This window comes from Leopardus geoffroyi, chromosome D3 (genome assembly GCF_018350155.1).
Source record: "Leopardus geoffroyi isolate Oge1 chromosome D3, O.geoffroyi_Oge1_pat1.0, whole genome shotgun sequence".
In the NCBI taxonomy this organism is placed as follows: Eukaryota; Metazoa; Chordata; class Mammalia; order Carnivora; family Felidae; genus Leopardus; species Leopardus geoffroyi.
In genome coordinates, this window is record NC_059339.1 from 20,741,262 (window position 1) to 20,766,025 (window position 24,764).

The 24,764-nt window shown below is 45.0% G+C and overlaps 2 protein-coding genes and 1 gene segment (V, D, J or C); all 3 read right to left on the reverse strand.

Annotated features, from left to right (window-relative positions):
- LOC123587584 (immunoglobulin lambda-1 light chain-like) overlaps positions 1–24,764 on the reverse strand; it is an 876,584-nt gene that overhangs the window by 706,885 nt on the left and 144,935 nt on the right. The window lies entirely within an intron of this gene.
- Positions 1–24,764, reverse strand: part of LOC123587586 — a 1,001,573-nt gene that overhangs the window by 683,627 nt on the left and 293,182 nt on the right.
- LOC123587588 (immunoglobulin lambda-1 light chain-like) overlaps positions 1–24,764 on the reverse strand; it is an 824,513-nt gene that overhangs the window by 678,740 nt on the left and 121,009 nt on the right. The gene's annotated exons all lie outside the window — the stretch shown is intronic.

A 24,764-nucleotide genomic window follows, 5' to 3' on the forward strand; every position in this document is an offset into this window, starting at 1 on the left:
CACACACCTTCACAGAGGAGGACACAGAGTGTGAGGATGTGAGGCCCGTCTGGAGCAGGGCAGACAGGACTCAGCAAATTCAGATGAGGCTTTGGCAGGTGTGAGGACAGAGCAGGGCCTGAGCATCCGGCAGGGACCTCTATGGAGCCATCATGTGATCTCCCCTCCATGTTCCCAGAGACTTTTTATCCGGGCTTTGCCTGCCGTCAGCGCTGCTCATTGGAGATTTTGCTCTGTGGGAAGTCCTAGGACAGAATTTGTGACAGGGAGAGCTGGTTGGGGACACTGAAGGGACAGCTGTGGCACAGCACAGGACACGGAAGGGTGTGTCCCCACGTGGGACACAAGGAGGTGATTGACTGGACCTCAGGCTATGAATTTTCATCCTCAGAACAGAAAATGAGAAAATAAACCTTGAACTACATAGGATGAAACAAGTACTGAATGAAGTGACCAAAGTCTGAACAGATACCAAATTAGGCATCAGTGTAGAAAGGAACAGAGGGAACAAAATTGCATTCAATGAAGAAAGGAAGCTGCTGGAAATGAGGACAGGAACAGCGGCATCACATGTCCAGCAACATGGGACTGACACCCAGGCAAACAGGGAGATCACACTGAGGTCACCGGCCTCAAAGCCACGCTGGAGTCACAAAAGCTCGGTAACATTAAATATTTCGCAGGGTCTGTGTTTTATAGCCTGTGAATATAATACAGCATCTATTTAAAGAGACTCTGATTCCGGACTTCAAGCTGGATTACAGAGCTGGAGTCATCAGGACAGTATGGTACTGGCACAGGACAGGCACAGAGATCAATGGAACAGAATAGAAAACCCAAATACATGGCCAGTTCATGTCCGACAAAGCAGGAAAGAATATCCAACGGAAAAAAGACAGTCTTTTCAACAAATGGCACGGGGTAAACTGGACAGAAACATGCGGAAGAATAGAACTGGACCACTTTCTTACACTTGTTTTTCTATACAAAAATAAAATCAAAATGGATGCAAGGCCTAAATGTGAGATGGGAAACCATCAAAATCCTAGAGGAGAACACAGGCGGCAACTTTTGACCTTGGCCTTAGCAACTTTTTACCAGAACTGCAGGGCACAAGGCAGGCCTCCCCTGGATGGGCCACACTGACATGAAGGTTATCATGAGTTAAAAAGCAGTCGATGCCCATACACTCAGGAAAAGCTCTTCATGTCTCTTCAAGTGACTGAAACATTCAGGGGGGGCAGCTGCCCCAGGAAGACAGCTGGCACCACAGACAACTGCACTAGGATATGAACGAGGTGGGGCAGACGGGGACCCAGCAAAGCCTGTTTGGTCACAGTCCTCTGTGTCCCATCGTTTCCCAGGGGCCCTGCACACATTGTTTATGAAACATCTACTCTTCTTCTTCTGTCTGTGAAGTGCATGTCTTTGCATTGAATACTAGACCCCTACCTCGTCCATGTAATTCAGAAAAACATAGATCTCATTTTGCCTGCGTGTCTTTTGACTTTCTAGGTCTCTGTTGATTCCCATATGTTCACTATTAAATTTCTTGTGTGTCACTTCAACCTCCTCAAGGACAGGTCTCACCACAGAGGACTCTCCCCTATAGGATCCTCCACAGAAGCTTCTCAATAAAAGAGACTCGGAGACAAGGTCTGTGGACCCAGGGGTTTTGGTCTCACTTCCTCGTTGTCCGAGTCACTGTGAGTAACCACTGCCATGATATGTAGCACAGTAATAGTCAGCCTCGTCCTCAGGCTGTGGCCCAGAGATGAGCAGAAGCCCCGCATTGGCCGAGGCATCTTTGGACCCGGAGAAGCGGCTGGGGACCCCAGGTCCCAATTGTGTGCTGGAGTCTGAGTAGTAGTACAGGAGATACCGGGGAGGGCTCCCTGGCTTCTGCTGGAACCAATTTATGTAGTAGCCTCCAACATTGAAGCCACTGCTCAGGGTGCAGGTGAGTCTGGCTGTTGTTCCCGGAGATGCAGACAGGGAGGACGGCTGGGTCAGCACAGGCTGGGACAGGGAGCCTGCAAACAGATAATCATGGGTGATGAAGCTAGAAATGGAAAAAGGAATTCTCAAGATTCTGAGCACAGGAATAGAGATTTGGGGGCTCCCTGTGTCCCCGGGCCTGTCCCAACCTGTGAAGTGAGACAGGAGCATGAGGAGGAGAGGAGTCTAGTCCATGGTAGCACAGCTTCTGGTCCCCACAGTGGGCTGGGCTGCCCCAAGCCTCCTTTTCTCCTCCACCCTCTGCCACAGGAGGGGCTGTCCATGCAAATGGGTCCCATCCAGTGACTTCCCAGCCCCTCCCTTGTGCTGGAACTCATCTCATACCACATACTGAGATGAATGGAGGTTGCTTTCAACCCCAGAGATAGGACTGGGAGGAAGCACCTGCTGAGGCAACACACAGGTCCCTGCTCAGGGGACTCTGCTAGGCTGGAGGAGACACAGCTGCTGAGTCCCCTCAGGTCACACAGGGTACTGCCTCCAGGCCCAGAGTCTTGAGTGAATGGCCCTCACTGAGCAACAGTGTAAGGACCACATGGCAGTCCCACAGCTCCCCCTGCTGGTCACAGGGCACAGACTTCAAGATGGCCAAAGCCCTGTGAGCCCAGCTGGTTTCTGTGACTCACCAGGTCCCTGTCTATCTCCACACATCAGTGTCTGGTTCACAGATAGGGTTCCATCTCCTGTGTATTAAAGCCATGGGCTCTAAATACTCTCATATCGATTTATTTGTGTTTTAATCTACCATCATTACCTAATTTATTTATTGTACCAGTGACACATTAAAGAAGCACGACATGGGAATGCAAACTGCACAGTAGTGCAGCCGCTCTGGAAAATAATATGGAAGTTCCTCAAAAAATTAAAAATAGAACTTCCCTATGACCCAGAAATTGCACTACTAGGTATTTGTCCAAGGGATACAGGTGTGCTGTTTCGAAGGGACACATGCACCCCCATGTTTATAGCAGCACTATCAACAATAGCCAAAGTATGGAAAGAGCCCAAATTGTTCATCGATGGATGAATGGATAAAGAAGATGTGGTATGTATATAGATACAATGGACTATTACTCGGCAATCAAAAAGAATGTAATCTTGCCATTTGCAACCATGTGGATGGAATTAGAGGGTACTATGCTCAACGAAATTAGTCAGTCAGAGAAAGACAAATATCATATGATTTCACTAATATGATCATTTTAATATACAAAACAGATGAACACAAGGGAAGGGAAGCAAAAAAATATAAAAACAGGGAGGGGACAAAACATAAGAGACTCTTAAATATGGAGAAGAAACAGAGGGTTACTGGAGGGGTTGTGGGAGGGGGGATGGGCTAAATGGGTAAAGGGCATTAAGGAATCTACCCGTGAAATCATTGTTGCACTATATGCTAACTAACTTGGATGTAAATTAAAAAAAAAATAATTTACCAAAATGTGAAGTATAAAAAGTCCAGCCAAAAATAAAAGCATTTGATATGGTTCTGGTACAGACTATTTGGTACCATGGAGACATATGTAAGACACAAGAGAGAGAAAGTAGTCTTTTCCCCTAATTGTCAATGGCCTAACTGGACTAGAGCCAAGAAGAAGTAAACAGAAAGAACTAAGGCTGCCATGCTTCCAACTGGGTCAGACATATTTGATGTTAGATCTTATTGACAAAACAAACCAACAACCCAAAATGTCTCTTCTCAGTTGCCCATTAATTTCACCTCTAGTGTAGTTTGATTAATCTTGTCACAGACAATAGTTCTAAATTTTTACTTATTAATACACTTGTGTAGCATCCTCGGCTTTGAAATTCTCCAGTGAAGGGTATCATAGAGGCGCCAGGTAACAAGAGATACAGTATAAATCTTGACTGAATGTTTCCAAGTCTAGAATTTCATGCCTTTCTTCTCCCGTCTTGTGCTCTAATCCTGCCTCTGAGAAACAAAGCATCGGGGGCACTTCATAGTGTGGTGCAGAAAATATAAATAAAACTTAAAAAAAAATCTCTTCTTCAGTAAGTCTGCACCCACTGAAGTCACGCCAGCCTGTGAATTACAGTTTGCTGAGGCTGTAGAAATGAGGGGAAAATTGCAGGGTATCGTATCCCATGTGAAATGAAGAAATGTTTCTCCTTGTATGCATGCCATATAACAAACCAATACTCTGACCTAAAGTAATGTATTTTCTAAAATACTCTGTTTCGCGGCCTCCGACATCTTTCATCCATATTCATCAATCTGTTGTGCAAGTTTTATAACATTCAGGCTATGGACTGAACATGGTACCCACCACAGTTTCTGGGTGTGGTTCCAGCCTGACCCAAGAGCATATGCATTTCAAGCTTAAGAAAGAGAAACAATTGTAGCAAGTTAGAATTTACTCATTTGTTTTCTCCCTGGAACCTGTTACTACATTAGTTGCTAAATGTATGTTGTGGGTCTTACAGACTCTGAACTTAAATGCATGATATAAAAACACAGTACCCTGAAATCTCTGCTAATGGTATCGTAAACAATTTGTTGGATTTAAAAAAAAAAATGAAATTGTAAAGGTGTCAATTGCAAAAAAAAAAAAAAAAGGAAGAAGAAGCACGACAAATGGTTATATGTCCTTCAGTGAAATAATATCAGACAATCACCCAGATGACCTAGGTCACCATGGTTTGTGCTTTATATGCTCCTGGAGGTTGTCTCCTGTGCTCAAAATTTGACCCTTGGCCACCTCCTCCCTGTCGTTTTCTTACTGAGTAGCCGGAAGTACATCATGTCTGTCTCCATGTTCTGCAGTGATGAGGCTGGGACCTAGGTCCATGTGGGAGGGCCTGGATCTTGGATTTACAGGGGGACCAGTTTCTGGGAACCACTGGGGAAAAGGCTAGTGTCTGGGTCCGTGGGGGCTGACTTGGGGCTGAAATGGGCTGAGAATCTGGATTTGGGTGAGCCTGTGGGGAGTTTGGGTCCACGGGTTCCAACCTCACACTGGGTCAGGCCAGGAGCTTGTTTCTAAGAGAGCCAGTCTGGAGACTAAGTCCATGAGGGTCAGCCTGGCACTCAGGTGGATCTGAGATTGGGCGTGAACCTGGGGCTGCAGGCCTTGGGCTGGTACTTTGGCAGGTGGGATCCTGGGTCTGATGGGGCCCTCCTGTCCCCTGGGTGCATGTAGCTAGCCTGGCATGGGAGCTAGCCGTGGTCAGTGGTTTAGAGTCTAGGTCTGTGGAAACTGGCTTCCCCATAACTGGTTTGGTCTGGAACCATGCAAGAGCCTGTGTTCACTATAGCCCAGATGGGGCTTGGTTCTGTGGGAAAGGGTGGGAAGCCTAGGACCTCAGGAACTGCTTAGGTTTCAAAGGATGCTGGGGCACAGGGGTGATCCAAGAGCCAGGGAATGTGGGAGCCAGGGTTCGTGGGAGCTGGCCTGTCCCTGGTGTGGGCAGGGCCTGTGGTCCCTGGTCAGGTCAGGTTCTCATATAACTCTGCCTCCCAGGGGAAGGACTTTTCTCTGAGCTGGGCCCTGGGCCTGGGGAAGGGCTTATGGGCATCATGTGAAACTCTTTCCTTACCTCTTTTGTCATATTTTCATATTTGTTGTTTCACCCAGGTGCTCTACTGACTTACCTGGAACCCTTACCTATCACAGAGGTGTTTATGCATGTGGATCATTGTTCAAATTGATGTTTCTGGAAGGAGAACACTGGAAACTCTTCTACACTATCTTCCTACTGATGCCACTCTGCTCCCTTAATGCAATTTCAGTGCAGTGGGACATGAGGACCTTACTGTCACTGCTGTTCTGATGGATCCTGAGGCACAAGATATTGAACTTCCTGCTACCACCACCCATTCAAGACTGTCGCCACCTCAGGCGACGGGTCACCAGATCTTAGCTGCTCATCTGCTTGTGGGACCGATGTTCCACTCGGAGGACCTGGGTTCTTGAGTTCTTTGCCTTCTCATGGCATTGACACTGCCATTGCACATCACCCACAGTTAGGACTGGAGGCCCCCAGACCCACCAGGGCAGGGTCTGCTCGGTATGGTGCCCTCCGTGATTCCCAGTGATTTCCCGGCACTTGCATGGTCTTGTCTGGGTGTCTTGTGAACAAAGAGGAGGATTCCCACATGGACCCCTTTCATCCCAAGCTTGATGGCACACAACAGCCCGGCCACCCACTGAGGCAGCTGTGGACTCTTCTGGCCTCTACACACTCAGGTGCCTCTCATGCTGAAGTGGATGAGGAGCCATCCTTGGCATAATGGGGGTCAGGGAAGCAGAAGGGGAGACCCAGGATTGCGGTGAGCATGGGCTCTTAACACTTTGTCCACAAGCAGCACAGGATTCTTCTCACTGTATTTGTGGCCAAAGCAAGTGACAGCAGGTGACGACTAACCACAAAGGGACAAGAGTTTATAATCTGTCACAGAAAAACAATGACCCCAGAGAAACAATCATGCAATCTGCATACACTCCTAGTTCAGAGGCCCTGTCCACACTGCCCGCCCCCCCCCCCACCCCAGGACAAGCTTGTTCAACACAACAGGTTGGTGTATTTGTTAACATATCTCAATGAACAACAGCCCGGGGATTGAAAAGAACTCAAGAGTCAGGTTCATGGGTAAATTCAGGGCATTCTTACAAACCAATATTCTACCCTGGGGAGGCTGTCTGGAGCAAGATGGAAAGAATCTCCTGGTGGTTCTCCCCCATGGGCCCACAGAGGCCCAGAGCAAGCACCACATTTGTCCCCACATTTGGTAGCTGTGGAGAACGAGCCCCCAGTTCTCTTGTACCACAGACCATCTTGAACTCATGGGCTATCTGTTCTAGGTTTCCCACAGGGCTATTCACCATACTCCCAACATGCTGGAATCTGTGAATGTCCCAGGAGCTCCCTGCCGGCTTTTGAGTGAGGGGTACTAGACCCACAGGGAATGGGGGTCATTCAGGCACCTGTTGCATCTCCAGAAGGTGTTTTACCTATGAGCTCCTTCAGCCTTGACCTTTTGTGTCTCTGAGTTGACCTGAGGCTGACAACCCCAACTGCATGCTCCGCATCTCCTTTGTAGTCCTTGATCTCTCCCTGGGAGACAGAGGATTTGACACGTGTCTACAGAACAACTGAGGACAGAGAGGGGCTGTGTCATGACAGCACCTTGCCAGGCCACGGAGCCTCTGCCACCACTGTCCCCAGCATGGTTCTCAGCTTCACAATCTTCATATTCATATTGGGTGCACAAGGAGGTGCAGAGAGGACAAGCCCAAGGAAGCATGAGTGCAGGTGGATCAGGGGCCTGGTGTGTGTGTGTGTGTGTGTGTGTGTGTGTGTGTGTGTGTGACTCAGATCTATCCTTTGAGGAGACACCTTAGCATATGAAGAGAGAGAAAGCGAATCCTCCGCTGTCCCCTGCCTGTCCCCTGTGCAGAAAGTGGGGGGCACTGGGAAGAGTGGGTGAAGGTCAGTGTGCAGCCAACCCTGAGTTCTGCACCCAGAGATCTTCAGATCTGCTGGGGCTCCCCACCCCCAGTCTCCCTCACGGCCATTCCACATTCCCGATGCAGGGGCTCCTCAGGTCCATCCAATCCCCAATCCCTGGAGCAGCCCTATAGCTGCAGGAGTCTATGGTCAAGGTTTGAGCATCGGAGTCAATAAAACACAAACTGGAAAAATAAATAAATAAGCAATACACTTCTTTAGGAAAATTCTCAAAGTTCACCAAAGAAGATACAGTGGGGGGAAATAAGTGCATGAACAGATGCTCAATATCATTTGTCATTAGGGAATGAAGTATTCCTACATATGTATTGGCAGGAAGAAACAAATAAAAATGAAAAATACTAAAAGAATAATTGACCAAAACATATAAAGCCTGCCTGGTAATTTCCCATCATGGTACTCATATAGAAAATGAATACTGAACCCATGTCTCAACCCGAATTCCAGTTTTTAAGAAATGAATTGTTTTAGAAGAAAATAGCGGGGCACCGGGGTGGCTGAGTCGGTTAAGCCCTGGACTCATAGTTTTGACTTAGGTCATGATCTCCCAGTTGGTGGGTTCGAATCCTGTATCAGGCTCTGGGCAGACAGTGCAGAGCCCGCTTGGGATTCTCTCTCCCTTTCTCTCTGCCCCTACCCCATGCTCTCTCTCTCTCTCTCTCTCTCTCTAAATAAATAAATAAATAAACTCATGGGGCGCCTGGGTGTCTCAGTCAGTTGGGCGTCTGACTTCGGATCAGGTCATGATCTCACAGACTGTGAGTTCGAGCCCCGTGTCGGGCTCTGTGCTGGCAGCTCGGAGCCCAGAGCCTGCTTCAAATTCTGTGTCTCCCTCTCTCTCTGCCCCTCCCCTGCTCATGCTTTATCTCTCTCTGTCTCAAAAATAAATAAAAACATTAAAAAAAGAAATTTAAAAAATATTTAAAAAATAAAATAGGGACTCAAGTATTGAAATAATAAAGACTGGTTTTGGGCACTCAGCTAGCTAGCATGGTGTTGACAGTCAGCTGAACCCCAGGTGTGGATCGCCACATTGTCACTTTCATCTGTTGATTATTGCAGGAGAAACCCCTTGCATGAGAATTTTAGCAACGATTACTAAGTCTCTCTTCTCTGGATGAAGCACAGTTGCAGGTTCTAGGATGAGTGAACTGAACACTTTTAAAAGGAGCCCAGGGTGCATGGGTGGCTCAGTCGGTTGATCATCTAATGATCTCTCAGTTCGTGAGTTCAAGCCCCACGTGGGACTCTGTGCTGACAGTGTGAAGCCTGGAGCCTGCTTCAAGTTCTGTGTCTCCCTCTCTCTGCCCCTCCTCACTCATGCTCTGTCTATCTCTCTCAAAATTAAATAAACATTAAAAAAAAGTGTTAAAGAATAAAACAAATAAAAGGAGCCCAATCTTTCTTTTTTTTCCAATATATGAAATTTATTGTCAAATTGGTTTCCATACAACACCCAATGCTCATCCCAAAAGGTGCCCTCCTCAATACCCATCACCCACCCTCCCCTCCCTCCCACCCCCCATCAACCCTCAGCTTGCTGTCAGTTTTTAAGAGTCTCTTATGCTTTGGGGCGCCTGGGTGGCGCAGTCGGTTAAGCGTCCGACTTCAGCTCAGGTCACGATCTCGCGGTCCGTGAGTTCGAGCCCCGCGTCAGGCTCTGGGCTGATGGCTCAGAGCCTGGAGCCTGTTTCCGATTCTGTGTCTCCCTCTCTCTCTGCCCCTCCCCCGTTCATGCTCTGTCTCTCTCTGTCCCAAAAATAAATAAACGTTGAAAAAAAAAATTAAAAAAAAAAAAAGAGTCTCTTATGCTTTGTCAAGAGGATTTAATATTGCCACAAAAACAAACTAAAACATTGCTGTATTTTAATTAGAAACTAAGAGCATGCTTCAAGAAGACCTCACAAGGAGCAGGAAACTTACCCTGTGATGCAGAGTACAGCGAGGTACCTTTTAAAGAAACACACAAACTCACAAAATTGATAAACACAACTTTTATTTTACAGGAAATGGTTACTGCCCATCGAAGGGGTCCTGGGTATTCTGTGACCCTCAGGGATGGGTGGCTTGACTCTAAAGCAAAGGGGAGAAAAAAGAAAAACAGAAAGAAACGACAACACCCTATGTGAGTGCCTTCTGTAGAACTAACTGCCAGGGCAGTTGCATAGTTGACGGAGAGATGGCATTTTATTTTACAAGCAGCACATTCACCCAATGCATTTTCTAAGCTCCTGGCTGCTTGTGGTTCTGGGTGGGAACAAACGCTGATCTCCCATGAAATCTCTGTTATGGAGGAAGGATCCTCATTAGGTTCGGCAGTTTCCTTGACTTTCTCATTTGGAGGCAAAAGCAACCCCCGGGGGCTGGGATAAGCTGCAGGTTACAGTCTGTCTTGAAATTATACGTATGGAATCTTTCCAAAGACATATTATGATATTGGGTGCTGTTACCTGGGTGAACTTCACTGTCCATTCTACACATCTTTCACTAGTGGGAACTTACTAGTAACATTAGTGTTTCTTAGTACTGATATAGATTTTTGTTTGTTTGTTTGTTTGAACTTTTTAGAGTCTCCATGAGTATCATGTGTAAGAAAAGGAAACAGTTATAGTGGGACGCCATTTTGAACCAGAATCCCCAGGGCTTACGTTCTGGTGATATTATCAAAGGCAACAGCAGGTTTAAGTGTCTCACTTCCCCCAGGCCTGGAGCTCTGTGTGAGCATTGAGACTTTTGTCCCGCACTGACCAGTAATAATCAGCCTCGTCTTCAGCCTGGAGTCCAGCGATGCTCAGAGAGGCCATGTTCCCTGACCTGGAGCCCAAGAATCTGGCTGGGACCCCCGAGGGTCTAGCAGTGCTGTTAGAGATGACAAGTTTGGGGGCGCCTCTGCCCGGGAGCTTCTGGTACCAAGATACACCTCCAGCCCCAACATTGCTGCTGCTTCCAGTGCAGGGGGTGGTGACAGTCTGACCCACAGGCTCGGACACTGCAGATGACTGAGTCAGCACACACTGGGCCCAGGACCCTGGATGTCAGGAGAGAGACACGGGGTGAGAGAGAGGGGTCAATGGACAGGGCCCATAGATGGTTCCATAGTCCTCTCATCTCCAGCCCTGACCCCAGCCTCCAGCTGCCTGTACAGTGAGCCAGCAGTGTGAGCAGGAGAGGAGCCCAGGCCATGGAGGAGACCCCTGCTCAGCAGAGTGTAGTGAATGTCCCATAGTTGGGTCTGGGCTCCCTGTGTCTCTCTTATTGTCTCCAGGAGCCCAAGAGGCAGGGTGGGGTGGGAGACACTACATACAAACCAGCCGCCTCCCCCTGACTGACCAGCCCCAGCCTGGACCCTGAATCCGACCCCTGCCTAGAAAGTTCATCGTGGGAGCTGGTGGAGATAGAGCATTGGGGCCTGGCCTGGGGCTCCCCAGGAGCCTGTTGGTACCCGGATGCTAAGCCCCGGTGAGAACCAGAGCCAGGTGGCTCCCAGATGGGACAGAGCACACAGCGCTCAGAGTAAACCACAGCGCCCCCTGCTGCCCGAGGCCCAGAGTTGCCCATATGTTTGGTCTTGTCCACTGAATACTTAAAAACAGCAATAGAAGTTAAATGTTTTATAGAAGTTTGAAAGTCACAGAAAAACCTAGTGTAAATTACAGAGTTCCCACACGCACCAACCCCCTCATCCACCTCTGTCTTTCCCATTGTCCTCCTCCAGCACCAGTGTGGTCACTTGTTTTGACCCATGAGCCAACATCAGCAAGTCACTGTGACCCAAAGTCTATACCTTACGACAGCAAGGCTCACTTTTGGTGTGTACATTCGAGAAGTTTAAGACACGTACAGTGATATATGTTCATTTTGGTCTCACACAGAGAACTCCCACTGCCCTAAAACTCTTCTGTGCTCCAGCTGTACATCCCTTCCTACCTCCAACCCCTGGCACCACTTACACTTTTATTTTCAAATAGATCTGCCTTTTCTGACAATGTTACATTCCAGAAGTCGTACAGCGTGTGGCCATTTCAGGTTGGCTTCTTTCACGTAGCAACGTGCATCTAAATGTCCTCTCTGTCTTCTCATGGCTTCATGGCACAGATCCTTCTAGTGTTGATCAATATTCCATTGTTTGCATGCACCATAGTTTAATTATTCATCACCTAGTGAAAAGCATCCCAGCTTGCTGCTTCCAGATTTGGGCAGTTAAGAGCAAAGCCACGGTAAACGTCCTTGTGTTTTTTTTTAAATTTTTGTTCATACTGTTTTCAACTCCTTTTGGTAAATACCAAGGGCCATGTTGCCGGATGTTAATGTAAGGAAATATATACTTTTAAAAGAAAACTGCTAAACTCTTTTTTGAAAGTGACTGTACTATCCTGTGTTCCCTCCAGCACCGAAAGGGAGTTCCAGCTCCACATCCTGGCCAGCATGTGATGCCATCTGTGTTGTTGAACTTGGTCATTCTAATACGTGTGCTATGCTATTTCACTGCTGTATTATTTTACACTTTTCTAATGATATGTGATGTTGAACATCTTTTCTCAAGCTTATTTGCCATCTGTGTATTATCTTTATTCATATCCTTCACATTTTTAATTAGATTTTTTGTTTCTTTATTACTGAGAAAACTTCTCTTTCAACACCTAGAGGGGTGCCTGGGTGGCTCAGTCGATTAAGTGTCTGACTTTGGCCCATGTCATGATCTCGCAGTTTGTGAGTTCAAGCCCCTCATCGGGCTCTGTGCTGACAGCTCAGAGCCTGGAGACTGCTTCGGATTCTGTGTCTCCCTCTCTGTCTGCCCCACCCCGCTTGCACTCTGTTTCTCTCAAAAATGAAATAAACATTTAAAAAATTTGTAATAAAATAATTAATTAATTAATTAATTAAAAAACTGGATATTTCCTCAAATCACCTTAAATTTGCAGTAGAAACAAATATGCATAAAGAAGTCTGGCTCGGGGCTCCTGGACCCCTGGCTCAGTCAGTTATGCGTCAGACTCTTGATCCTGGCCCAGGTCATGATCTCAAGGTTCATGGATCAGCTGTGAGTTCTCCGGCTCTGAGCTGACAAGTGCTGAGCCTGCTTGGGATTCTCTCCCTCCTTCTTCCTCTGCCCCTCCCCCGTTTGGGTGCACGTGTTCTCTCTCTCTCTCTCTCTCTCTCTCTCTCTCGATAAATAAACTTAAAAAAATAAAGAAGTCTCTGCCTCAATTTTCCTCATTATTTCAATCCTTTATTAGATGCTGATATGTGTCACAGGTATTTTGTGACTTCTCTGAAATAAAGCGAGACTTCTTCAAGCCGAGTGCTTACTCCACACATCCACACAGGTGGTGAGTATCGCTCTCCCTGCCCCTAATCTCTCTCAACAACCCAGCCAGAACTTCACTGTTCATGGGATAGTCATTCTTCAGCCTACATCCCTGTATCAGATTTTCCTCATTCTTATAATTTTCCGGAGCTGCAGTCACTGAAATGGAGATTTTGTCCGCAGAGATGATGGGGCACCCTCTCGGGGTCACCAGCTGTTCAGGAGTGAGGAATGAATGGGTAATGGAACTGAGGAAGGACTTGTGCCATGGTACTGTTGCAACAAGCTCAGTCACTCCGGTGGTGAGTCTGGCGCTGCAATGGCCTTTGTGTCCTGGTGGGAGATCAGAGGGCAAACTCAGGGAGCCACGCATCAGTTAGTCATTGCAAGTAGGCTGCCTTTGGAAGAGTTAGTGAACTTGAGTGATCCCTTACCCAAGGACATAGGAGACTTGTTGGTTATTGACACAGCTACTGGGTGGGCACCATTGTATGACGACAGTGCACGCCCTCCACTGCTCAGGTCGTCCAGCTTCATAGAGTGAGTCCTGGGAACAGCTCCTCCTGGATGCTCTTTGACCACTTTCCAGTGCTGGAAGCTTCTAAGACACCGTTCAACGGTGTGAACGACAGGCCCAGCTGCTGAAGTGTATCTCTAGGACACAGACAATGCACATAATCCTGCTCCGCTACCCATTCTAGATTTGCTTCGGATTCAGTGAACGCCCGGACTTCCTCAATCCCCATACCTGAAAAGCCTGAGCCCATTCACCTTGTCTTCTTGGAGCTGTTTTGTTGGATCCCATGGAGGTCAACCACATTGTATTGACACCGCAAAGACTGACCTAGGTAACAGCACCAGGCTTCCTGATGTAATTAGCACAAGTGACATGGAAGCTGAACATGAGCAGGTGTGGGTCATAGACAGGGAAAGGCAGGAGATGGATCTGGTAAGGGGAATAGAGGACAGATTGTTCTATCACGTCTTAATGAAGACACTTGGACTTTGAGCTGGTAATTTTCTAGTTGTGGCAAAATATGCATAAATGCAAACTTCTAAACTTTAACCACTTTAGCTGTACAATTCAGTGGCTCTATGCACACTCACGATACTGTGCACCACCACCACTGTCCCTTTCCAGTCCTTTCATAATTCCAAACAGGAACTGTGTACCCATGGAACACACCCCCTTTTCTCCTTATCCAGGAGTGAATAGTAGATCCTACAAACTGGGAGTTACAGAAGAATCCAGGGTTCCAGGAGCCCATGAGGATACAGGAAGCAGCAGAAAGAAGAGAGTAACCCCCCTTGTGGCCCTTGGAAATGTAGCCAGACCCAGGTAAGAGTTCCGTTTGGTCTGTGCTTTTTATTCAGCATTACCACGTTGTTTGCTGCCCACCCTGGACTAGAACGGCGTTGTGTCTTTTGTCAGTGTGCCCAGTATCCCCATCTTTCTCTCCCAAAGTGTCTCAGGAACCGACAGTGAGAGCCCAAGAATCTTACTAGGGCGTTGGACATATGACCCATTGTTTCCGCTTGTCTGCAGCCCCTGCTCAATCCCTGTACTCTCCCCTCCAGAGACCCTGCAAGGGCCCTGCTTTCAGCCTAATTCCTCCCTGGAGGTCAAAGGGAATTGTACCAATTGATGATGGATTCTTTTTGTCCATATGCTCAGGACTCTGCGTCTATGTTAAAACGTTGGAATATCCTAGAATTTTCATATCTCATATTGCTCATGTTGGATCGTGCACCATGGATTTTTTAGGATTAGAAATGAGTTTGGGTCATGTGCTCTCTATTTAAAAGTTTTTGGAGGGGCGCCTGGGTGGCGCAGTCGGTTAAGCGTCCGACTTCAGCCAGGTCATGATCTCCCGGTCCGTGAGTTCGAGCCCCGCGTCAGGCTCTGGGCTGATGGCTCAGAGCCTGGAGCCTGTTTCCGATTCTGTGTCTCCCTCTCTCTCTGCCCCTCCCCCATTCATGCTCTGTCTCTCTCTGTCCCAAAAATAAATAAACGTTGAAAAAATTCTTAAAAAAAAATAAATAAAAGTTTTTGGAAGTTTTCTTGCATGTTTGTTAGCAGTCTCTCATGATGTTTTCTGCCTTGCTCTTATTTTGAGTAAAGATATTTTTTAAATTTAATTAATTAATTTAGAGTGAGCATACAAACATACAAGTAGGGGAGGGGCAGAGAGAGAGAGAGAGAGAGAGAGCAGGCTCCACACTGATAGATGTCTTTCTCATGAACCATGAGATCATGACCTGAGCCAATATCAAGAGTTGGACACTTAACAGACTGAGCCACCCAAGTGTCCTGAATGAAAATATTTTATTACTGATTCGAAACTGTACGTTATATTTGATATATACATATTATATAGACACATCAATGTATTAACATAAAATATAATAAACATTATATATGCTCATCCATGCCTATATACATACACACATATAGTTACATTTTTATTTTCATAACCAGATACAAAATGACTGACCATTTATGCTGAATGCCAGGAGGAAAAGTGCTAAAAATGTGTCCCACACATCCTTTCATTTGCTCCGAAAACCCTCCTTGGCCAGTGATTGATGAAGAGGGTGAAGGGCAGAAGGATCCAGGCCAGGGGGAGATTTCTCCAGAATTCAGCTGCTGAGACCTCACTTTTAGCCTCGAGATCCCTCTTCCCCAGTTTTTTACTATTCTCTTCCCTGAGGGTCTTCTTGCTCAGGATTCTTCATACAAACGTGTTTGTTCTGTGCAATGGTACATCTCTTCCTGTAATGTTTATCATATCAGATTTGGGTTGAGTCACTTCTTAAAAATATAGCTCAGAAACCCCACCTAACTGGTCAGGTTGTTGTCAAAACAAGTCTTATCTATGAGCACTTATGCTAAATGAATGTGGAAATTGTAGGTAAGTGAGGTAATTCTCACACCAAGAATCAGAACATTCAAACAAACTTTTAATATCTTGTTTTTATTCTTCAGTTCCTAACAGGATCTCCCGGAGCTAACATTGGCCCGTGTTCCCTGCTCACAGTCTAATTAATTTTGCTTATGTGTAAATCTCATTCTGTAGAATGGAGTAGCCAGTGTTTTTTTTTTTTAATTTTTTTTTTAACATTTATTTATTTTTGAGACAGAGAGAGACAGAGCATGAACGGGGAAGGGTCAGAGAGAGGGAGACACAGAATCTGAAACAGGCTCCAGGCTCTGAGCCATCAGCCCAGAGCCTGACGCGGGGCTCGAACTCACGGACCGCGAGATCGTGACCTGAGCTGAAGTCGGCCGCTTAACCGACTGAGCCACCCAGGCGCCCCGCCAGTGTTTTTAAAAAAGCAAAAAACACATAACAAATAAATGAAATAATAAAATATTATAAACTATGAGCTGCACTTCAGCATCACTCAAACAAAATCAGAGGAAAACCAAAGAGAGGAAAGGAATATGACACCTGCCAGTACATCTCACTGCTCTTGCCTTCAGCTGATTACATCTGCATCAACCCTATTTCTATGCAAGGTCACATCCTGAAACATTTTATCATAGAAATAGGTGGAGACAAGTTTAAACCATAATAATTAATGTCCACAGTTTATTCACATTTTCTTGGTTTTTACCTCATGTCCCTTTCCTGTTCTCAGATCCAGTTCAAAATTCCTTGCTACATTTAGATGTGATGTCTCCATAAGCTTCTCTTTCTGTGAAGCTTTCTCTGAATCTCCTTGTTTTGAAGTCTTTGTCCACACGTACTGAGAGGGGATTATTCCTATCATTCTTCAGGGCCAAGAATTTGTTCCTTGAACTATCTGCATGGGAATGTGTCTCTTCTCCCTCCATTTATTCATTTGTATAACCAGTTAACATTTTGAATCATGGACAGATATTTTAGACTTTGAGTTTTAACCCAATGCCATTACACATAATTGGTTGCTCAAGCCTTTCCAGTTTCACCCAACGGGAGCCCTTTAAATTGCCTCATGAGCTCCTAGACAAACGTTGTCATTGTGTGTATGTGTGTGCACACATGGGTGTGTGTGGCGGGTTTGCATTGATATGCTTGTGTTTGTTTGGAAGGAGTCTTCAGTTTCTGACCCTACAAGGTGCTATGTGCTCACCCTGTGTAATTCCTGATTTGGGAATTAAGCATTTCTCCAAAGAAGCCTACATCTCTTCCCTGGAGAACAGTATTCGAAAGCAGTATGTGGGAAAATGCATGTCCTTTAGTTTTTGTTTGTCTGGGAAACTTTTTATCTCTCCTTCTACTTTGAATGACAGCCTTGCTGGATAAAGAATTCTTGGCTCCATATTTTTCTGATTCAGCACATCGAATATATCCTGCCACTCCCATGTGGCCTGCCAAGTTTCTGTGGATAGGTCTGCTGCAAACCTGATCTGTCTTCCCTTGTAGGTTAAGGACATTTTTCCCTTGCTGCTTTCATAATTCTTTTCTTGTCTGTGTATTTTGTGAATTTGACTATGATATGCCTTATTGATGGTTGGTTTTTGTTGAATCTAATGGGAGTTCTCTGTGTTCCTGGATTTTGATGTCTGTGTCTTTCCTCAGGTTAGGAAAGTTTTCTGCTATGATTTGCCCACATAAACCTTCTACCCCCTTTTCTTTCTCTTCATCTTCTGGGGCCCCTATGATTTGGAGGTTATTTGTTTTTAATGAGTCACTGAGTTTTCTAATTCTTACATCATGCTCTTTTTTTTTAGTTTCCTTCTTTTTTTCCTGCTTCATTATTTTCCATAAGTTTGTCCTCTAAATCACTGATTCACTGCTCTGATTCATCCATCTTTGCCTCTGCAACATCCATTCGAGATTGCATCTCAGTTATAGCATTTTTAATTTTGTCCTGACTAGCTTTTACTTATTTTATGTCCACAGAAAGGAATTCTATGCTTTTTTCAACCCCAGCTAGTATTCTTATTATTGTGATTCTAAATTTTGGTTCAGACATCTTGCTTGTAAATGTGTTGATTAAGTCCTTGGCTGTCATTTCTTTGTGTTCTTTCTTAGGGTGAATTCCTTTATTTTGTTATTCTGAAGACAGAAAAAGAACTAATAAAATAAATAATAAAAATTAAAAACAACACAAAAAATCAAATAAAGAATGCTAGATCCTAGGTGTGTTTTAGTCTGGTTGTTGAAAGAAGCTTGATAGAATAGAGGAAGAAGGGAAAGAAAAGAAAAGAAAAATGCTGGAAGCCGAGCTATCCCAGCCTGAGTGGCAAGGCCTGGACTGTGGACGGATTGGTGACTGCAAGGCGGCCCACAGACAGGGAAGCTTCTTGTACTCCTGCTTTTAGGTAATTTGGCCTTAAGTACTTGGGGTATTGTCTGTGGGGAATTGCCCTCAGCAGACCCCCTGGGAAAAGAACCATTAGGGTAGAAAACAAGGTTCTGCAACATATTGTGTGGCCTTACATTTAGCCCTTGCCATCCCCTATGGAGACTCCTGTACTTACAGGAAGGATAGCCTCATGCATTTGCCAGCAGAGGCAGCCAACAAAGGAGAGACATATGGATTTGAAAGCCCCACTCTGGCAACTAAGGAGTATATCTCTGGGCACAGGTGACTTCAACCCCTAGGCCCACCTGGCCTCCCAGAGGCATTCCAGATGATGACTGAACCTAGTCAGTTTTGGTACAGAATGGTTCACTAATTCCTAGGTGCATTGTCTCTGTGAGAATGTGTGAGGCATGGGTTTCTAAGACCCTATCGGCCCCTTCCTGGCACCTCAGACCAAGGCAAACACATTGTTCTGGCCTCATGTGGGTGGGAGGTCATGTCCCTGTAACTGTTCCACTTGAGGTGTTGAGAAATGGATGGCCTTTCATGAGAACAGCAAAGCAAATGCTTTATCGACTGTGGATAATTACAGATAAATGCAGATGCATAATGGATTAATGTAAGAAAGTAATCAATAATCAAAGGGTATGTGGGAACATTATGAGAAAATCACCATGTTATTTCTTCAAGGTTGATTACACATAGGAACATTTTCAAAATTAGGTAATGTTAGAAAAACATAGATGACGTATGTTACAAGGAAATCACTAGCATATATAATGCCACGTTTGCTACAATAAATCGGCCAGTTCAACACACTGCTGTTGTCTGTGTCCATTTTTATTTTTTATTTTTATTTTAGTTTTTAATTTTTAATTTTTTATTTTAGTTTTGTTTTATTTTCACTGATGCCGTCCATCCTTCGGGAACCCCTGGACCTGCCGGAGCTGGACTCCAGGAGAAAAAAGTAGGAAAAAAGGGAAAATGTTCAAAAACTTTAAAAAAATGAATACCATAAAATAGAATGAAATGAAATGAAATGATGAAAGTAAAATAGAATTTAAAAATTTTACGAAACAGTAAAAAAAATACTAGAAAAGCTTAAAGAACAATCTTTTTTTTATTTAAATGGAAAATAAAAGCAAATTTTTTTCTCTTTCGGTATTCCATAATAATAAGAGAAAAGGAAAAGAAATTAAATAGATGGCCCAGCGAACAGAATGAAATATGATTGACATTACATCCATTTTCCCCTAGAAGTGAAATATGAAGCACTTTATATTCCCTACACTACGCAGGCAGAGAGACTTGTTTTGATCCTCTAGAGCATGGTTAGCACAGTTGGATGGGGTTTGGTGTAACGATTCCATTCTCCACTAGATGGTGCTGCTTAGTTTACTGGGGTGGATCTTTGTGGCTCATGTATGCATGTATGTGCATACGTGAGAGAGGTGAAAATGGCGTCACCCAGCTACCCAGTCTCTGGTATCAGAACTCTGTGCTCTCGCCGACTGGCAATCAAGCCCCCTCCTTTGCCTCCAGCCTCTTTCCACCGCCCACTTCTACCCTGTCTGTGACCAAGTTGTCAGCCTGCCAGGTGGCACCTCCCTCCTGAGTTTTATCTCAGATGGGGCTGTGTTTCCAAACCCCTCACTTCTGAGTGCCCTACGGCTGACCCACTCAGACCCTTTGGGGGACGGTCTCACCAAGCAATGGCCGGGTGCCAGCCTGTCCCTGAAAAAGTTCGTGCTATTGTGTAGCAGCAGTGTTTCAGGGATTATGGTGAATCACAACACGCATCTGGAGCCAGGCTTCGCTGCCTCTTAACATCCTTGTTCCAACACTGCCAAAGGTGGCTGTTCTTTGGGGTCTGCTGGGACCTTTGCCTGTGGGGAGGCCACACAGCCTCTACTAAATGTCTTCTCAGCAGGGAAACCACTTCTGCCCACGTGGCCTAAAGACCACTTGGACTTTGCTGTCTGTTCCTGGGGATTCGTCTTTCCCCCCAGAGCTCCACCAGGTATAGAGCTATGAAGCTTCAGACTCTACATTTCCTGTTCGTATAGTATTAATGGTATCCGAACCCTTTCCTTTGTCCTTTCTCCCTTTTGTCTTAATTCCTTTATGGGTGTTTCCACTCTTTCTCTTTCTCTTCAGCTGCTTTTGGGGGGAATGCTTTTCCTGTACTCCCCCCACTTCTCTGTCCTCTCTCCAGCAAGCAAAAACAGCTCCCTACCCTCGTGGTTTCTCTCTCCCCTAGTTCACCTCTCCGCGCCACGTACCTGAGGATTTCTGTGGTTCAAGTTGTGCAGATGTTGAGTTAACCCTCAGATCAATTTTCTAGGTCTGCAAAATGGCTTGGTGTCCATCTAGCTGCATTTCAGGGATGAGAAACACAAAAAACTTTCATGCTGCTCTGCCATCTTGGCCCCTCCTCACGTTTTTTTTTTTTTTTTTTAAATACATACAGATTGCACATGTCTCAAAATGTATACTCAGAACCTTTACCTTTTTGGTAATATCATTGGGATCACTTTCATTATTTTTAACTTATGAAAAAGCATATTTCTTCTTTAAATCATTATGAAAAATAATAAATAAAACTTATTTTATGTATTTCTAATGATTCTACTGAATCAGCAAAATATTTTTAAACTAAATACCCTGAGCTCACTATGTAATATACATTGCTTCTCTCAAATAAAAAAAATTGGGGGCTTGGGTGGCTCAGTAGTTTAAGTGGCTCACTCTAGATTTTGGCTTAGGTGATAATCTCATGGTTCGTGGGATTGAGCCCCGGGTTGGGCTCTGTGCTGACAGCTCAGAGAGTTCTTGGTATTCTCTCCCTTTCTTTTCTCTTTGACCCTCCATTGCTTTCTCTCTCTCTCTCTCTCTCTCTCTCTCTCACAAAATAAATAAATAAACTTAAAAAAGTAAAACCTGTATCCTTCTCATTACACTTTACTTCTCCCTTTAGTTCCATTCATTTTGTATTGATAAGAGGTTGAAGAGGAATATTAAGTAGTATTGGTCACCAACATTCTTTGATAACTTTTACTTTTTATGTCAATGTTAGATACAAGGTAAAAAAATGAAATAAAACAATTTATTTTTTTAAACCTGCATCTAAGTTTTCAAGAAGTGACTTTTAGTATGTTTTTTTTTTTTGATATTTACAAATATGGAAAATTCTGGTGCTAAGGTAATACCCAGCAATGAAATTAGAAACACCCATCACAGCTCATAATTATGTGTTTACATAAACAATTAACATCAAAGAAGAAACTGCAAAATTCACACCTTCAGTAAAGCATGATGCAGATCATGTACCAAATTCATACAACCTAGAAGTGAAAACCTATTAATAAATCATTATAAATGGATGAATAACTCCATTATAAAAATGGATTACAGAATCCTGACAGACTGGTTCTCATGTTCACACCATAAGTGATGAGCTTTAGTGGAAAGAAGAGTCAGGACAAAAAAGTCTGTGGGAGACAGAAGGGGAAAACTAGCAATGGCCTGAACCACTGTCACAGGAGAAAGTCCCCTAAGGTGTGAAAATACAGGACAGCACGTAGGGACACCTGAGCCCTGCCAATTGGATGGGAATCCAGGGAGAGCAGGAGGGAGACAGGATGTTTCAGATGCAGTGCTGTGGGCAGATGGGGTGAGAAAGTTAGGAAGGGAGCCTGGAAACAATTCAGTGATGGAAAAGAGGGGAAAGGATACATTTAGCGTCTTCCAGACACAAAGGAATAGGAAAAAGGGAAAGAAGACATAGCCCATTTCTCACCATAAGCAAAAGTATATGAGATGAAAACAGGAAAAACGGACTAATTAATACATAATATTACTTTTCATAAGAGTAAAACAGTACTGGCTAAATTATTGAACCAAAATGGAGGATGCAAAAATATAAAAAATTAAAACTGACAATGGGGGTAATAGACATTGGAAAATACAAATTAAAAAAAATACACCACTATAGAAAAATAGGTCTGCTATTTCAGTAGGCTCTGTATTAAAGTTGGAGACATCTAGATAGTTTAGCATGGACTCTGTGCAAGATGGACATGTCTATACATGAAGCATTCCCTATATTTAGAGGCAGTGGTCATGCCCCCACACATTGCCCACACTCCTAATGCCAGTGAATGGAGAACTTGGAATGACACCTGCTGTGTGATTCAGCACCTATGAAATGTGCACAATAGGAAGATCACTGCAGACCAGAAGGATTGGTGGCTGCAAAGGGTTGACTGCAGGGGTGGGAGGGCCAGGCGGGGGGTGGGGACGGGCAATGGCCTGACTGCTGGTGGATTATTTCTGCAGGTGATGGAAATGTTCTCAATTTGATCACGATGGTGGTGGCCAAGCTCAGTAAATATACTGAGACTACTATATAAGTATACTATATAAGTATACTAATACTACAGACTGCTGAATTATACAATTTAAATGATTGAACTTTATGGCATGTAAATTACCGTAATAGACTTGTTTTGTTTTTTGAAAATACAACATGAGAAGAAGCTTCTATCACTAACTCCTTAAAATTCCTCTGGGCTCAGAGTCAGACCCTTCAGGGTCTCCACGGTGTCCCTGTTTGTTTGTCACAGGAAGTCATGGGGGTAACCATGGGGAACAGGGGCAGGTTTTTGTCTCAGGTCCCCATGGGCCTGCAGCTCTGTGTCAGCTTTGATGCTTTTGTCCCACGTTGAGCAGTAATAATCAGCCTCGTCCTCAGGCTGCAGGCCCGAGATAATCAAAGAGGCCGTGTTCCCAGAGTCAGAGCCAGAGAACCGAGCTGGGATCCCCGAGGGTCTAGTACTTCCGAGCATCACAGTTTTGGGGACACCGTGAGAAATCTGTTGGTACCAGCCCACATAATATGACCCAACATTGTTGCTGTTTCCAGTGCAGGTGAGGGTGACCTTCTGTCCCACAGACCCTGACATGGAGGCTTCCTGTGTCAGCGTAGGCTGTGCCCAGGATCCTGCAACAGAGCAGTGGACACACACACAGGTGAATCTCATGGTATTGCCCACAGCGTGTTCTCAAGAAAAGGGGGCAAGAAGAAGACCAGTGATAGCCCATAATCAGTCCCCCTGCTTTCCACAGCCAGTCACCTGAGCAGAGAGCAAGGACAGTGAAGAGGAAAGGGGTCCAGGCCATAGTGGAGATGCCCCAGGCTGTGGTTCTGAGCCCACAAGTGACAGACCTGCACAAAGCCTCTCTTATCCCTCTTGGGAAAGCAGCGAGGAAGCCTTCATGCAAATCACTCTTTCCCCTGGGGTCTCTAGGGCTGAATTTGGTGACAGCTGAGTGTTGGGTGGGACTAGGTAGCCTCCCCAGGGCCCCAGTGAGCACAGAGCACAGGGCACAAGGCAGGGCTCCAGGCCTGGGTGCTCAGTTGAGATCCCTCCCCCACATAGACCCTCAAGGGCAGGCCCACAGTGCCCCCTGCTGTCTCAGTCTCCAGACTCACCTATGACTGGGAGGGACATCCTGGAGCTGAGCAGAGAGGGAATCTCTGGACTTCAGACAGCCTGTCACCCTGTCCACCCACCTCTACACAAGTTATAAAATATGATATGGTTACATAAATGTATATATACTGCAACAACTCTCAACCAGAACTGGATTTCCTATTCCTACAAATGATTAATGCTTCCCTTTGAACTTCACATAACACATCTGATCACTGTCTTTCATAGTGAGTCAGATAAAAATCCAACATGTGTCCATCACCTTCACAATTTTTTTTGCTCCTTGCAGCACTATCTGGAGCTTGCTGATCATACTTAGTTGGTGCTCGGCAAACAATTTTGAATTAAAAAATACATCAGCAAAGAAAACAGGAAAAAAATACAAATATCTCCTTTTTTTTTTTTAATTTTTTTTCAACGTTTATTTATTTTTGGGACAGAGAGAGACAGAGCATGAACGGGGTAGGGGCAGAGAGAGAGGGAGACACAGAATCGGAAACAGGCTCCAGGCTCTGAGCCATCAGCCCAGAGCCTGACGCGGGGCTCAAACTCACGGACCGCGAGATCGTGACCTGGCTGAAGTCGGACGCCTAACCGACTGCGCCACCCAGGCGCCCCCAAATATCTCCTTTTTTACTCTATGGCTAAAACATGTATCTCTTCTTTCCTTTGGGCAGTCATCATCCATCTAAATTCTTAACCACAGACACAGGTGTCATCTTAGACACATCCTTATGCCTCACACACAACCTCCAGGTAATTCCTAAATCCAGTGTTTTCCACAACAAAAGTAACCTTAATATGTCCATGCTACCCAAAACAATCTATAGATTCAAGGCAATTCCTATGAAAATTCCTATGGCATTTTTCACAGAAATAGCAAAACAAAAACAAAAACAACCCAAAAAACCCAAAACCCTGAATTTTATAGAGCCAGAAAAGACCTCAAACTGCCAAAGCAATCTTGAGAAAGAAGAACTAAGGAGGAGGCAACATACTTCTTCCTTTAAATTATACGACAAAGCTATAATAATGAAAACAGTATGGTAGTGACCTAGAAAGGCACACATAGAGAGATGCCACAGAATAAAAAGACCAGAAAGTAATGCAAGTTCCCCTTGATCACCAGGGAACAAGTGAGCTGAAAACAGGGCCTT